The following is a 6,382-nucleotide window of genomic DNA, read 5'->3' on the forward strand; positions in this document are numbered from 1 at the left end:
TACTTCCAACGTCTTTTTCTAATTTTCTCTTCAAGTAGAAGCTATTGCCGATAGTTTCCAGTTAACGGACATTGAGAATTTTGAGTAGACAACTGTTTATAAATACTTGTACATATTTAATGATGGTTGTAGTAGTTTTCTAAGTTTCAGCTCCGTACAGTAGAACTAGCTGTCTTAACGTTTGTATTGAAGATTCTGACTTTGATGTTGGTTGACAGTTGTTTTGAGTTACATATGTTCTTCGACTGTAGAAATGAGGCCCTTGCCTTGCCAATCCTCGTCTCTACGTCTGCATCAGGTCCTCCTTGTTTATCGATGATGCTGACCAGATACGTGTAAGTTTTCACATCTTCCAGAACATCTCCATCAAGTGTAATTGGGTTGGTGTTCTTTGTTTTATTTTAGGATTCAGAGTTTTCTTTTGTGTATGTTGACGCCTATTGATGCAGAGGCTGCTACTACATTAGCTTTCTTCACCTGCATTTGTTCGTGTGTATGGGATAGAAGGGTCATGTCATCTGTGAAGTCCAAATAGTCTAGTTACATCCAAGCTGTCCACTTTATTCTATGTCAAGGTCTTCATAATCCATTCAACTACCAGAAGAAAGAGAAAGGGAGAGAGTAAGCAGCCCTGTCTGACACTGGTCCTCACTTCGAATGCATCTGTCAGCTAACCTCCATGCTCGATTTCACAGTGTAGTCCATTGTATGAATTTCGTATGATGTTGACGATCTCAGGTACACCATAGTGTCATTAAAAAGGTTTCCGTAAAGTCCTCCTATCCACACTTTCAAATGCTTTCTCATAATCAAGGAAGTTGATGAATAGTAACGAGTTCCACTCAACTGAATGTTCAACGATAATCCCTAGTGTCGCGATTTGGTCTGTGCACGACCGATCCTTAAGTAATCCGTTCCGTTGATCTCGAAGCAGGACATCTACTGAGTCTTTCATCTGGTTCAGCAAAACTCTGTTGAAAACCTTTCGTGGTACTGACAGTATTACAGTTCTCACATTTGCTCAGATCTCCTTTCCTCCGTATCTCGATGAGATATCCTTCTTTCCGATGTCGGTGGCACTTGTTTCTTCCCCCAAATCTTCCTGATTAGAACGTGGAGTATCTTTGCAGTTACTTCAATGTCTGGTTTCGGTGCTTCAGTCGGTATATTGTCAGGTCCTGCTGCTTTCCCACTCTTGATTTGTCTGATGGATATAGAGATCCATTCCTTATGATGATGCTTCTTGCGGCTCGGAAGGCTTGTAGGTGCTGCTTCGATGTCCAGTGGGTTCAGTGGAGCTGGACTATTCAAGAGTTCCTCAAAGTATTTTACCCATCTGTTCCTCTGTTCTTGAATCTCAGTAATTGGCTTGCCTTTTTTGCCCTTGACCGGTCTCTCTGGTTTACTATATCTCCCTGCTGGTTACTTCGCTGCATCATGTGGTTGTTTCATAGTTCCTTCTCTTACAGCTTTTTCCGCTGTTGTTGCTAGCTCTTCCATATATTACTGCTTGTCATGTCTAATGCTCCTCTTCATTTTCTCGTTCGCTTCTGTGTATTCAGCTTGTGCCTTGAATTTCTCTGCTCTTGTTCGACTGATGTTAATTGCTGTTTCTTCGTTCTTCCTTTCTTCAATCTTGTCCAAAGTTTCGATAGGGATCCATTCCTTATGACGATGCTTCTTGAGACCCAGAACCTCTTGACACGTTAAAGTTAGCGCTTCTTTGATCCCTTCCCAGTTGTCCTCCATCGTAATTTCCTCTTCTTCCACTAGATCTTGTTAGGCTTGGAACCTGTTGTTGAGAGCTATCTTGAATTGGTTGAGCTTGTTAGTATCTCGAAGGAAGGTTGTATTGAACCTTCGTGATGCTGTTTCTCTAGTTGTCCAGTGCTTCTTTAGCTTCAGTTTCATCTTGTTAAACACCAGGTAGATGGTGATCTGAAGCTACGTTAGCTCCTCTCCCTATTCTTACATCTTCCGTTGACCTACTGAGTTTTTTTAAAAATACAAAAATGATTGATCAGATTCTTTGTATTGTGACCCGGTGAGACCCATTTAGCTTTGTGTATGCGTTTGTGAGATAGTATACACAGTATGGTTAATTAAAATGACCACAATTAAACTAGGAATTTTACGGACATAGCAACTAAATAATAACAAGATTTTCATTTGACTCAATATAACAGTTAAAAAAAACTATATCAAAGCAGAATAATATAAATTCGACACATATATAGGTCATACTAATCTCAATAGGAAAGTCACTTTAGGTAATTAGTTAGTGAGCCGATTAATTCGCATCATCAGAGAGTTGCTGAGGTCGTTTTTGTCAAGTGTATTTGAGGTCAAATTAATGTTTTAAAAGGGATTTTAAAAAATGGCAATAAAACTATCTATCTAATATCTCATGACTAACAGCTTGATTTTCGCTATGATTACGAATAAAAATAAAGCATTTTAATGGTTAAAAGTAACTCGAAGGAGAATTTGTTAGGAATAAGTTATTATTGGCAATTGTTAGAAACACATGCATCTGACACATGAAGAAAACTTGTTCATTCTTAAATAACATGGTTACGAATAACTCCCGGTACTGCTGAACCATCAAGTTTATTAATGTGAAAAAAACGACACCAATAATGTGTCCAGTCAAACATCCATAAGTGTTTTATTGTATAAATTGGGTAGCATTTGCTCATAGATGCCTTTGAAGAATTGTTCACATATTGTGTAGCGGTCCAGTGAGTATTGGTGAGATCAGATGCAGGGTACTAGCTAAAGATGCCGAATCAGTTGATAAGGTAATGAATCCATAACGACCAGGATGGTTGGAACATGTATTACGTATGTTCAACTATTTCCTACTTCGACGAGCATGGATAGCAATAGGTTGAAAACAACCTAAGGTCAACCAAACTAAAACATGACAACGGTTCATGAAATCACTGAACGTTATACTGAGCCGTGTAGGTAGACGTATATTACTTATCTAGGGTCCATACGATCTCAGTATGCCAATGGTTGGAGACGTTGGGTGACTTGGCTCAGGATCTATTTCAGTAAAGGAGATGTATTCACTCTTTATTTCCATTCAGATATTAAGTTATAAAGCTATTGTAGAATTTTTATTCCACAAACTCACCCTTTCTTCTCGAATCATATTGCCTACGCCTAATCTTTGCTACTATCACCGATATTGTTATTGTTTCTAATACTTTGGTCTTAATTTTGATAATTTCATCTGGATGTGTTGATATTGTGTAACAACTGAATATTCAGAAATAATTCTTTAAAACATATTTTTTTTATTCTTGTACAATGGACACTTAAAACCAACATTTAAAAATAAAATTACATAAGAGACATTTACTACTTCCTCTATGTGTATTTTTTCTTCTTTATACTCGAACTATATTGAATATTATACTTAATTTACACAAAATCTTAACTGTCATTATCGTTAACCTTATCCTATAATGAAATTCGATATACATATTTTGGTAACAAAAGTATTCATTAGATTCAAACAAAGCATACCAAGTGAATTTAAACTTCACCCCATTGCACAAGCAAGTGGCTATCAGGACTCAGTAGCTGAGGGGATAACGCGATGGTGTTTGAAGCGAAAGGTACTGGGTTCGAGTCCCAGAGTAAACATCAACTCTGAGACGCAGGGACATCCAGCTGACGAGTCCCAAACAGCACGAAACGCGCGTCCTGGATTCCACTGCTAGCCACTATCCATCTTTGCTTATAATGCTTGTGAATAAGGGCTATATCGAGGCAATACGTACACTATGGACATATGCCAATTAAAGACTGACCAGTCGCAGTCCTAAACATCAATGGGAAGATTCAAACAAACCATATTAAGTGAATTTGTTCATTAGGGTATTTCAAGTATCATAAAAAGTAAACAATATTATGAAGAATGTAGGCATAAATTTCAAAACTAATATAACACTAACAACAACAAAAATGTCCTACCCATGGATTCGAAAATTCAGATGAAAATTTCAAATTAAAACAACAATTGATCAACTTTCAATTGTAAGCCAAATCTATTTTGAACATGAGTATTGCATATGTATAAATCTTCATCATTTCCCCACACACAATTATCAATGAAGCGAAAGAGATTTCAGAAATATGACACTCATATAACAATATGAACAAGAGAGAATGATATTTTCATTAAAAATCCTATACTACTTAGTATTTGTGCCTAAATACGTGTATGGTATAAGATTTCAGCAACAGGTATTCATATGCATATATACATATGAATAAAAAGTAAACTCAATTATAGTGAATTCTAAATATGTTTGTCCAAAATATGTTTGACTATGAATGTTGTACAATAACTAGTAATAATGTTTTCCCAATATATAAACTGAGATTAAAAAAGGGGGCACCTGGAGTGTTTTAAAACATCATTCTAAATTGAGTTTTCTCAGCTATGACCTGAGGAGCAAATCAAATTAACTGATAATAAAATTAAATGAAAACTAGGTGAAACTAGGTATATATTGGGCTGGAGATCTTCGATGACTTTGAGAAAGTGAAGTCAATCAGGATATGAAATAAATGAATAATTTATCATATAAAAGTCAGAAAAGAACTTAGGATTCATAGTTAAGGTAAGAAGTTTAGGTAAAAAAAAGATGGGGTATGCATTTTGATCATGTTGATATTTATCTAAAGTTTTTGGATTTCAAATCTCATATATCATGTTAGAATATCACAAACATTTTATTGATTGAGATCATGAATCGATTGATGTTAGACCACTATTAAAAACGTGGGTGCACTGAAACGACCGTTTCGTCTTAGTATGGTACCCCTCAGAAGTGCGCACCCTCAATCCCGCGTGCGGGATTCAAACCCAGGAGTTTCTATCTCGCCGGACGATCGCTAAGGCATCGAGCAATGTTAATGTTAAAATCCAACCATTATCTGAGGTAGATACCTGTCTCTACCTGACACATGGATTGGTTGAAGTTACACATTAACATCGTTGGATGCCTCAACAGTGATGTATAGGTTAAGGGTTCGCGCGCAAGACCGAAGGTCTTGAGTTCGAACCCCGCGTGCGAGATCGTGGATGTGCACTTTTGATTCCCATACTAGGACGAAATAGCCTTTTAGTGCTCCCAGGTTTTCAATGGTAGTCTAACATCAATCGATTCATGATCTCAATCAAAAGCTTAACAATCTCCACAACCCCATACTGATAAAACAACTATCTATTTCTACAAAGAAGGTGAAGAATAAGATAATAATTAGCACTTAAGATGTGTACAATTAAGAGGAGTGCTAAGACCACCGAAAAATAAGTGGTTGAAAATGACTCTTGAACACGGAGATCGGGTTTCAAATGGTGAATTATTATAGCTTCAGCTGTAAGCAAGTTCCTCATCCGAGCCTTGTTCACCTAACTATGTGGAGGATCCAGAGAGACAGTCCTTGTGGTGTTATGTGACCATGTGGAAACTTACCGATAAATACGACAGGGCAGCTTAAGAAATTGATATCGTCGAAAAAAAATTTTCCTCGCTGAAATGTCTTTGCCCTCATTAATGAATAAATGGGACTGTTTCGCTATTTGATTTAATTTGTTTGGTTACTTTCTCGGCAACAAACAAATCAATATCTCAACACCGTTTCAGGAGTTGCCCAAGTTCGTTCCTAACCTTTGGTTTCGTCGTGTTTATTAAGTTTGAGAGTTTTAATAATTTAATATCGGTATGTTTTATTCATTTTTCATTTGGATCTTTATAAGATACCAGCTGTCTGTCATCGTGCTTTCAATTTAATGGAGCCTGATTGGTTCATCAGTATGATACGTATTTACCGAAAACCACGTTGTGGCACTGCAACATACATACTGCATTCGCAATATATAGAAACAATACATTAAATACACAATTTGGAAATCATCCTTGAGCTGTCCTAACAAAATCCATTGTTTCTCTTTTTCAGTTGTTACTCCGACTGTTGTTTTTCTACCTCTTCTGTCAGTAGGAATTCTACTTCCAATCCCTGCTACATACTACTTATATCTTTCCGTATAAACATCACACACCATAGCACCGACTGACTAAAGTTGGGAAGTTGAACCATTCGATTTTGACCCATATGATCTAGAAATATCATGGTTGTGCGTTTACAGCACTATTGTGCAGTCTCAGACTAAGACATCAGACATCTATCCAGTGGGCCTTGATTATCAATGGTTTAGCATCAGCTGATATCACAATTCATGATGAGAAGTATATTGAGAAAGATGAGGATGCTAGTCTTTGGTATGTGGTTAGTGCTTAATTTATGGTTTTAAGAAATAGCTTAAATATGATCATTAAAAAAATACAAATACAATGAT

General features: G+C 36.7%; 1 non-coding gene across 1 annotated transcript; it reads left to right on the plus strand.

Annotated features, from left to right (window-relative positions):
- Positions 1-3,584: 3,584 nt before the first annotated feature.
- Positions 3,585-3,656, plus strand: Smp_tRNA_00253_Pseudo_TTG.1.1. Its single transcript has one exon. It is a non-coding gene (tRNA).
- The last annotated feature ends 2,726 nt before the right edge of the window (positions 3,657-6,382 follow it).

This window comes from Schistosoma mansoni, chromosome W, assembly GCF_000237925.1.
Source record: "Schistosoma mansoni strain Puerto Rico chromosome W, complete genome".
NCBI classification, from domain to species: Eukaryota; Metazoa; Platyhelminthes; class Trematoda; order Strigeidida; family Schistosomatidae; genus Schistosoma; species Schistosoma mansoni.